This window comes from Oculina patagonica, chromosome 2 (genome assembly GCF_052425735.1).
Source record: "Oculina patagonica isolate OP01 chromosome 2, crgOcupat, whole genome shotgun sequence".
NCBI lineage: Eukaryota > Metazoa > Cnidaria > Anthozoa > Scleractinia > Oculinidae > Oculina > Oculina patagonica.
This window is the reverse complement of record NC_135759.1, coordinates 3,445,560-3,455,291: the sequence shown is the minus strand read 5'-3', so window position 1 is coordinate 3,455,291 and position 9,732 is coordinate 3,445,560. Positions and strand designations below refer to the sequence as shown.

General features: G+C 40.0%; 1 pseudogene across 1 annotated transcript in view; it reads right to left on the bottom strand.

Annotated features, from left to right (window-relative positions):
- Positions 1-6: 6 nt before the first annotated feature.
- The window catches only part of LOC144642680 (organic cation transporter protein-like), a 54,134-nt pseudogene continuing 44,408 nt past the window's right edge, over positions 7-9,732 (bottom strand). Inside the window, exons 2-10 of the transcript XR_013568764.1 lie at positions 8,124-8,407; positions 6,532-6,678; positions 5,855-6,135; positions 5,385-5,627; positions 3,964-4,098; positions 3,116-3,195; positions 2,786-2,894; positions 1,422-1,494; positions 7-968 (exon numbers count right to left, since the gene is read on the bottom strand). The product of XR_013568764.1 is annotated as an organic cation transporter protein-like (transcript). The remainder of the gene's footprint in view (positions 969-1,421; positions 1,495-2,785; positions 2,895-3,115; positions 3,196-3,963; positions 4,099-5,384; positions 5,628-5,854; positions 6,136-6,531; positions 6,679-8,123; positions 8,408-9,732) is intronic.

The following is a 9,732-nucleotide window of genomic DNA, read 5'->3' as shown; positions in this document are numbered from 1 at the left end:
CACATGTTAAAGACAACTGTTTATTTTATATGCCTGTTGGGTGTATGTTTTCAAAATTCACAAAATTATATTTACTAGATGGATCGAACCATGTTATAAAGCATGCATTTTCGGCATTCCAAAAGTAATGAACTTCTATAGCGACCTTTGAAAGCAGCAACTCCACTAAAGTAGCGATATCCCATCGCCTGCCCTTAATCAAAGTAACGACTCTAATAATTGGCCTTGACTCGACAGACGTCAGAGGGTTGGCGCAAAATAGTTCCATACTGATGACGTACACTGCGTATAATCATATAGTGCTTCTGATTGGCTGTTAATTGCGCGCCGAAAATATAACGTACGCAGACAGGCGCAACATGAACTCTGCAGTGCTATAACATCACAATGGAATATTTCAGTCCGGCATATCTCTAATTTTACATTTCGGAAAGTGGAAAATGTGCGCGCGATGAGTGACGTGACTTCAGTCATCCGCTATTCTTTCGTGATATCTTCCATCTGGACCGCATTGCTTTTTTCAGCACCTAACTTTCTTTGTGGACTAAGCCTTTTGCCACAGCAAGGTATCCCATAATCATCCTGCAAAAAGACTAACCCTGAAATGGTTGCCGAACACGCCCCGAAGAAAAAATCGGATCTTGATTTTGGTCTACTTTTAGCACTATAATCATGATCGCACGAAAGCGTTCAGTGAAATTACCCAACTCCTCAAACCCTACGCCCCTTCAATTTCTACCCCACGTCTAAAGCCATATAACTTGGCGTGATTTGAGCCTGCGATAGTGAACCCTTTTGCCACAGCAAGGTATCGCATAATCATCTTCAGCCGCTACTGCTTCTTCGACGGTTTGGTGCATTGGTGCGAAAAGCGTCTCTGGAATCCAGTACGTCAATATCCCAGCAAGAATTGCGACCACACCAAAAATGACCACTGGAAACGCAATGCTGAGACCTGGTAACTGGCCCTGGGGAGGTAAATGGAACATATATAAGCCTGTGCATGTCGAGAAGCTGTACGAACTCGCTACCAACATATCACACCGAAGCTTGACGCACTTAAAAAAAAATGTAATGTTTGGTTACAAGAGTACGTTGCCGATGCGACTATAGAAGATAAAAAGATGTCTTTCTGATCTTTGTGTCGCATGATTTCCAATTGGCTCCATTTTGGGGGATTTTTTGCATGTATATGTGCGGGTGTTGGGGGAGGACGGGAGTGGATTAGCCTGTTCCAGGTCCTTCCGAGAGCCTGGAACAGTCTAGGGGCGGACATGTTTCGGTTGCTAAATAATCGGGAAAGCTTTTTTCTGTGGAATTTGTCTGCCATAGCGAGGTTTATATCGAATTCCTGGCAGACATCGAATTGACGTTTTACCAGGTCAGTTTGAGAGGTGTTCCAGTGCACTATACACACTCACCATCAAAGCGACGTATGGAGCTAAGATTCCACCAACCCGAGCACTCAAAGATCCTGTTCCTTGAGCTGTGTTCCTGCAACACACAAAGAGAACTCCCATTGTAAGGCTTACAAAAACAACCGAGGCCTGATGCTCCCCAGAAAGGATGATAATGCTCTTTTTACCCTCTTACCCTCTCATGTATACATGTCGTTTACGTGAGTAGTCAGCAAAAATAACAGCTATGAGAGCAAGCAGGTTTCCGGAGAGAATTTACTAAACATGATCGGGCTCGCCACGTGCATTAAGGATAACCACTGGACTGACAGAGCAACAAATACCCTGTAACAAGAAAGAAGAATGATGTAGCGGTCTAGAAGGCAACTTGGAAGATGGATGCTTTGGATTTAAAATATTCGCAGTTTCGAGAAAAGAAAATTATTCCGCCGTGGATGAACATACGATCAGTACGCAAAGGAGGAGTAGAAGGATGGGAAGGAGGAGAAGGATAAGGCGAAAAATTGTTAAGGAGAAGAAGAAGTAGGTGGTGGTGGTGGAAGAAGAAGAAGAAGAAGAAGAAAAAGAAGAAGAAGAAGAAGAAGAAGAAGAAGAAGAAGAAGAAGAAGAAGAAGAAGAAGAAGGAGGAGGAGGAGGAGGAGGGAGGAGGAGGAGGAGGGTGGAGGAGAAGAAGAAGAAGGAGGAGGAGGAGGAGGAGGAGGGGGAGGAAGAGGAGAAGGAGGAGAAGGAGATGCAAGAGGACAAAGTGGTGGTGAAGAAGGCTGTGGCGAAGGAAGTGTTGGTGTTGGCGAAGTAGGGTAGAGATAGCTGGATAGCGTTTTATTGTGTAAACACACTTAGCTATGTTAGTACTGTCACAGACCAAACTTTAAGTGTCAAGGGCTGCGACAGCCCATCAGCTAGTTTACAGGTATCACATAATAAAAAATAACAATACATTTAAATGGTTAAATATTAACATCATATAGTTGAAAAAAAATTAGGTATTAAAACCTATCGACATCAGCTTAAAAAGTTAAAATTAATTTCGCGTTAAGATAAAAACTACAATATTAGGAATAGGAGGACGAGGAAAAGGAGTGGAAGGAAGAGGAGGAGGAGAATGAGGAGGAAGAGGAAGAGGAGGAGGAGGAGGAGGAGCAGCAGCAGGAGAAAACGCAGAGAGGGGGAGGAGGAAGAGGATTAAAAGGAGGAGGAGGAAGAGGAGGTGGTGGAGGAGGAGAAGAAGAAGAAGAAGAAGAAGAAGAAGAAGAAGAAGAAGAAGAAGAAGAAGAAGAAAAAAGAGGAGAAGGAGGAGGAAGAAGAGGAGGAGGAGGAGGAAAAGGAGGAGGAGGAGAAGGAGGAGGAAGTTAATGAATGAAGCCTACCTCAGCACGGTCGGAAAGAGCTCGGACGTTATCAGATAAACACTCGTCCAAGTGCAGTCAATCACCAGGTAACCAAAAAGGGACAGTGCTGTGGTTGCCACGGGAGAATCTGAAATTACATATTGCACGAAATGATTATCTCTTGGCACTATTAACAGTGCATTTATAATTTCTCATTAGAGAGAATATTACTACTTATTTAATATAATGCCACATACAAATAACGGCCTTGTAAACATGTCTGGTATTTTAAGGAATTTTTAGGTTTGTTGTATAGGTGCTTTAATTATTAGGCTCGAGCTTAATATCCGTTTGATTATGCTCAATTACCTTGGTACACCAGCAAAACCAGTAAGAAGGTAATCCCTACCACGATCATGCTAATTGCATGACAAATGCGGCGACCAAATCTAAGAAAAACCAAGTAGAGCACTGATAAGACATTTATCAGTCAGTAACATAAGCTACTCGGAAAAAAGTGCGAGCACTTTCTGAACAGTAGTAAAATCTATGACTTTTTGCACACCGGTTGGACGCTGTTGCACTGAGCTGCAGATAACCCGTGGGAGCTAGTATCGTATCGTATATATCTTAATATTCACTACCCTCAGGGCTTTTCAGGGATAATTTACAACACTGGTTGGGGGACTTTGCCAGACTGCTTATGGTGCAGTTTACAAGTAATGAAGGAATGAGTAATGATGCCCCCTATATGTGATGGTGAAATTGAGATAAACCACTACACCGGGGGCTACGTCCACTACTCTTTACGAAGAGTGTGTGGGTTCTTTAACGTCCAGAATTTATTACAAGTGCAAGGCTTGTGAGACGGGACCTACGGTTTATTGTCTTTATCCGAGAAGACTAGAATATCTAACCATTTGCAGATGTCATTACAAAGGCAGCATTTTCTTTTTAAGACTCTAGGGTAAAATGAGACAAATAACCTACAAACTGTTATTTTCTAGTAGATACTGTCGAAATGTGAGATATTTATAAAAAAAAAAACATGATGGTATACATGTTAAGCTTGGTTAAGAGATTTTACCATTCAGTTACACAAACTACTTAAAAAAAGACAAAACATTGTGCAACGATGTAATTGAAGATTTACGGCATTTCCAAAAGGTTAGATTACAGGAAAAATTACAGGAAAAATGCAAAATGCTACTCCATACTTTAGGTAAAGGATCCACGTAACAGGTATCCTGAGAGTTGTAATAACCTCCATGATGGTATAATTGACGTACAGATCACCAACCAGTTGTGAGATAAATATAAACATCCCGAAACTAACTAGCGCCACGACAAACCTGCAAAATCAATGTTCAGGTTATATGTACGATTTAGTTATGTGGACAAATAATGCGTACAAATTTCGAAGCTTTTTAGCAGGGTATTTCAAGCTTGGAAAAATTGCAAAAACTAACAAAATTTCTCTCCAAACGGACTTTCGGCGAATTTTCGCCAACAATTTTTTAAGAGTGTTGTTTTCATTACTGCGACATTTCGCTTTCTTGTCCTAAAATGTCAAGGGAAAGTCTGAAGAATTCACAGGTCTAGCGTATTTGAATTCACAAAGTCCAAACGTCATTGAAAGTAATTATTTAAAACTTCTTTAAAGAAACAACTGTCAGGGAAAGGTGTTAGTGCGACAGTAGAGCTAGTACGATCCATTTACCTATCAATCCCAAGAAAGACTCAGACTTTTTTCTTTTATTTGGAGACGAGGTAGCCTAGTATATAGGAAAACCCATTAGGATTGTGGTTTGAGGGGGTTAGCTTGAACTAAGATTTTATCTTAACATATTTTTTTGTCAAGGTGTAGGAGACGGGGATAATGGCTAAAATTTCCGCCAAGGACACAATCATCTGATCCAACCCAAGCTAAGGTACTCCAACATAGCGTGTATGCTCTAACTTATCTTTACGAAAATGTATGTTAGTGGTCTGGCATAGACGTTTCCCATTGTTGAGCTGGCCTAGCCTAGCAAATCTGGCTTAAAACGACTTGCCAGCCACAGAATCGACTGGGACTTTTCGGCACGCTAAATGCTCAACCTACAATATATAAGTACTAACTACTTTCAACGACATACTCCAGATTGCTGGTGAGCCAACTTAGAACAAACGCCTTAAACAGATGTTAACAACTACCGGCATCTTACAAACGACTCATTCCCTTGGTAGAAAAAACCGAAGAACTTAACGGACTCCAAATCGAACGACCTCATTATATATTTGACTTAAACAACATCGAAACAACAGTCGGATCGAAACTTGTTATAACTGACCATCACCGTTGACGAGCTTTACACTAGTCTTACAGCAAAACACATCACGACAAAACTGACCAATGAATTTAAAACATTGCGATCGGTTTCAAAAATCATGGACCGAGAAACAAGTTTTCTCTTGACTCTGAAGATGACTACTGCTCAGGTTGTCAGTCACCAACAACATTTTTTTTTCTTTTTTCAGAACTAATCTTACCAGGAGTTACACTATACGAATTACCTGATATTCCTGGGTTCAAACCATCTACTGTGAAACAATACTTGGCTAAAGTATTATGTAAAACATGAATAACATTTCATACCACTGATAGCAGATAATCGGCGTCCATTTTCTCAGCTATGGCGTACGAAACAAGTCAATTGGTGTGTGTTTTGTAGCCTCCCGTTCTCGTTCTAACTGGTTTCTTCTGACATCCTCCAACAGTGCTCGTAACACCTCTGAGTTTAAGGGTTTTTTCTTCTTTCCTCCAAAACGCTCGATAATGGTTTGAGCCTCGTCAAGACGATCGTTAGCGATGAGCCATCGAGGGGATTCTGGGATACATCTGTGAAAAACGTGAACCCCAATTGTATTCAAGAAAAGATATCATTACTTTTTTTTAAAAAAAAGGCGAACAAACAAACGAACAAACAGTCCACCAAAAAGCCCAAGTTAGAGTAAACGAAAGAGCATAAGACCTGATATTGTTGTCGCTGACTTCAAACAAGGCAAAAATGCGTATATGTTCAGTAAATTCTACAGGTATTTTACGGCTGCATTTTGATCACTTACTTCCAAAAAGGAAACAGCAATATCGCTGGCAGAGTAACAATCATGAGTAGATTCCTCCAATCACGTTCGAGATAAGCGATCAGGAGAAATAACAATTGGAAGCCGTTGACGTAAATGTAAATCATATTGCCAGCGGCTGTTCTTGTGCTGGGTCCAACTAACTCCATGAGGTAAATGTAATGGGCCAACATAACTCCTGTTAGGCTAAAACCGACCACGAACCGAAGAACAGCGAAAAAAGGGACGGAATGAACAAACGCTGAACCGAATGAGGTTACAACCTGCAAACCAACAACAAAAACATCAATATCCTGTATCAGAAGCCTATCACCTTAGGTGATATGTTTCTGCCTGTATTAAAAGCTGTGTTTTTATTTTAAATTAAAAGACACAGGTCTCTAGATGTCCGTTTGCGGCTTTCTTCCACGTAGGGGCCAAACCACGCCCCCCCCCCCCCCCCAAATGTTTCATCTAAAATTGGGTTTTGGGAGAGATTTTTAATAACTTTGTTTATGTTGATCGTCTGCTTGCGAAACTTGGTAGGTTAATAAAAAACAACATGCCAATCATTTTGAAAGCCTTCTATGTAGAACGTGTCACTATACGACGTCATAATTGATAACGTCATATTTTTCTTAAAATTATAGTTTGGAATTGTTTCAATTTTTCAATCTTACCACAACAGCGTTACAGATAAAGATGCACTTCTTTCGGCCCCAGGCGTCTGACATTATCCCGGTCACAAGTGAACCAACCAACATTCCAGCGAAGAAACAGGACTGAATAGTAGCACCCAGGAACGCGCGGTCACAAATAAGGTTCCACTAAAAAAAATAAAATAAAACAAAACAAAACAAGTGCTGTTTATGGTGATGGTGGTAAAAAATGTTGGACCTAACGTCATTCAGAAAAACTGTAAAGATCGCGTGGATATTTAAGTATATTTGTGATGATAGAAAGCCCAGATGTAAGGGTTTTTCGTTTTCAATCTTTCAGAGTGGGGGAGGAAAATTAGTTTTTTTATACCTTTGGAAAAAGACGTTATTAAACTTGATATCAAAGATGGCCTGGCTTTCTCCATTTTTTTTGAAATTTGGGTAGACTTTAACTACAGCGACTTCAGTGACAGTATGATATGGAATAACTTATTAGTCAGAATTGCCAATAACACTTTTTTCTACAAGCATTGGGCTAAAGCAGGCGTACAAAATATCCCATTTATTATGAAAAAAGTTCCATTAAATTATAATTAGTAAAGTAATGAGTGGGAGAGGTGTTTTTTGTATTGCATGCAGTAAATTTAAAAAAAATATTTTTGAAAAAGGTTGCATTAAAGGGACTGTGTCACGGCTGAGTTAAGTTTATTTCATTACGTTTTGCCGACAACTCGCTATGAAACTTACTTTAATTTAAAAAAAAAATTCCTTCTCTGGATCAAAACGACAAAACCATAGCTTCATTGCAACCAAAATTGTCTAATAATTAGCATTATAATTTAAAGTTAAAGCAAACGAGATTAACTTTGAAAAATGTTCAGCCCAACAACATTTAAAAAACCCATATCACAATCCGTTTCATTCTTCGTTACTTTTGGCCACCCATACCTTCTTTCGTGTTATTGAAATTTCCCTTCCCTGTTTAATAAGTAATTTTTTATTTTGCCGAATTTGATACTCACTTCCCGTGCCTAAATTTTGCGCTAAAATCCGTGAGACAGTCCCTTTAACCCTTTCACTCCTAAACGCGCATTCAGGCGCTATTTTGAGGTGCATTCACTTGTGACGTCATCAATTGCCGTCAGTGGATCGGGACTGAGAGCTGATCATCCTGGACTGTTCATTTTGTTCGGTTGCTTCTCGGCTTCGCACAATCCATTTTGTCTCGTGCTAACGGCCAGTCCCTTGGTCAGGTCCCCTTTCAGTGTTTTCCAATATAACGTCAAAACTTTTTTGGCCAAAGAAGATATGAAGAGTAGAAAGTAAGGAGAATAAGAAGGCAGAAAAAAAGGAAGCAAAGGGGCCAAAAATTGGAACGGTTCAGCAAAAAAAGTCCAAATTGTGGCTTATGGCATGCATCATATTGTACGTTTTTACACAAATCTTTATCAAAATGTGCTGAAGTGTAAAAGTCTCTAGCAAGTGAGGTACAGACCATGTACCAAAATTCAGTTTAGCGGCTAAAAAAAGCGTTTTGGGGAAAAATTTGGGAGTCAAAGGATTAACTTGTAACGCTGATTGATGTGACAACGATTGTCATTAAGAATACTTACCTCTGACACGGTGCTGTGAAAAGGTCCGTCAAACTCGTATGACGTACATCCGTCACAACATTTCTTTATGTCACACGTGACATTTGGCGTGACACAGTGAAACCCAGGGGTACCAAAACCAAATACTAGCAAGGAAAACTGACTTGTTAACGGAAAAGAAATCAATGACATACAGAAGTACAAAATTTTCTGGTATCTTCCAAAAGACGACACATGCTCAAATATGTCGTCAAACTCAAATGTTCGCTTTTTGTCTTCTGATTTCGCACTTTCAGCCATCACACCTAAAAGGAAACAAAATTTAAGTTAGAAACGGAGTAATGTGAGCGAGCAGAGTGGTGTGCGAGGATCATTGAAAAGTTGGCCAACATTTTATACTATTTTTAGATAGTTCGGCCAGCCAATTTCCAGTCTTATTCTACACGCTTCGTAATTCAAAACCTCGAAATTCAGGAACAACCGGAGAGGTAAGGGCCCAGGAAAGAGGGAACGGGACTTGGTACTCCCCATAAGACTCCCTTACAAAGTTTATGGCGTTTAAACCTCTCAACCTGATAGCGTTTTGAGCCAAAACAACAACAACAACTGTTCGTTATTTTTGACAATTAATTAATTTAAGATCAGGCCTCGTCTTCAGAATCCAATCATCTTGTGCAGCGAGATAGAGCTTCAACCGCTAACCCTATTGTATCGATAATATGCTAGATATGCGTCATGGCATTAAATTTCGGTTTCTTCTTCACAATGAAAGAAATTGAGCAGCTACGAAACGGAACTTTTAATGCGACAATATCACAGTATCTGAGTAGCTATTTCAAAGCCCGGGCTATACGAAAACTGGAATCCCTGGATTTGGACGAGCGAAGAACTGTCATCGAGCATGGCCATACGAGGACTGATGAGAGATTAACTCGAGAGCTGACACAAAAAAGTCCTTTTTGGTTTGATTCATAAAAGCCAGATTTATGTTCAAAAATGTACGCAGGGGACTTTTGTGTTCTCGACGTTTCGTTTCCCGTGGGGGAGGGACTCCTATATGGAACGGACGGGGATGCTCGTCGAAAATTTTAAAAAGAACCCCACAAAGAGACCAATCTGGGTGTGGCTCAACCTTTTGTTGACCCCTAAAAGGTACCAAGAAGCTAAGAATAGAATTTATATCTGTATATCTCTTCGTGTGTAACCCTAAACGAGACCATTATGGCTAAAATATTGATGTTTTGCCCGGAACACCCTAAGCGAGAGCAAAAATCCGAAATTTACACCCCTAAGCGGCGCGGGGCCCCTCCCCCCCCCTTTTTTTTTTGTTTTTCGGGGGGTTTTTTTTTTTTTTTTTTTTTTATGCCAAATCGAAATATTTTTTATTTTAATTAAATGCCTCGAAAAATTTAATTTTTTTTCTCACAAAGTTTTAAACGCAGGCATTTTTTTACACTAAAATGTGTCTTGTTAGCTTTCACAGAGAAACGAACCCCTGAGCAGCTAACCTCAGGCCTCGATCTAAGACACGTGATTGTTTCAATTGATTGACTGATTTAGCATTATATTTGCTTTCTGTATTTTGAAGCAAAGAAAGTTTTCATTTTTCCTTTGCTCGCTCCCTTCGTTC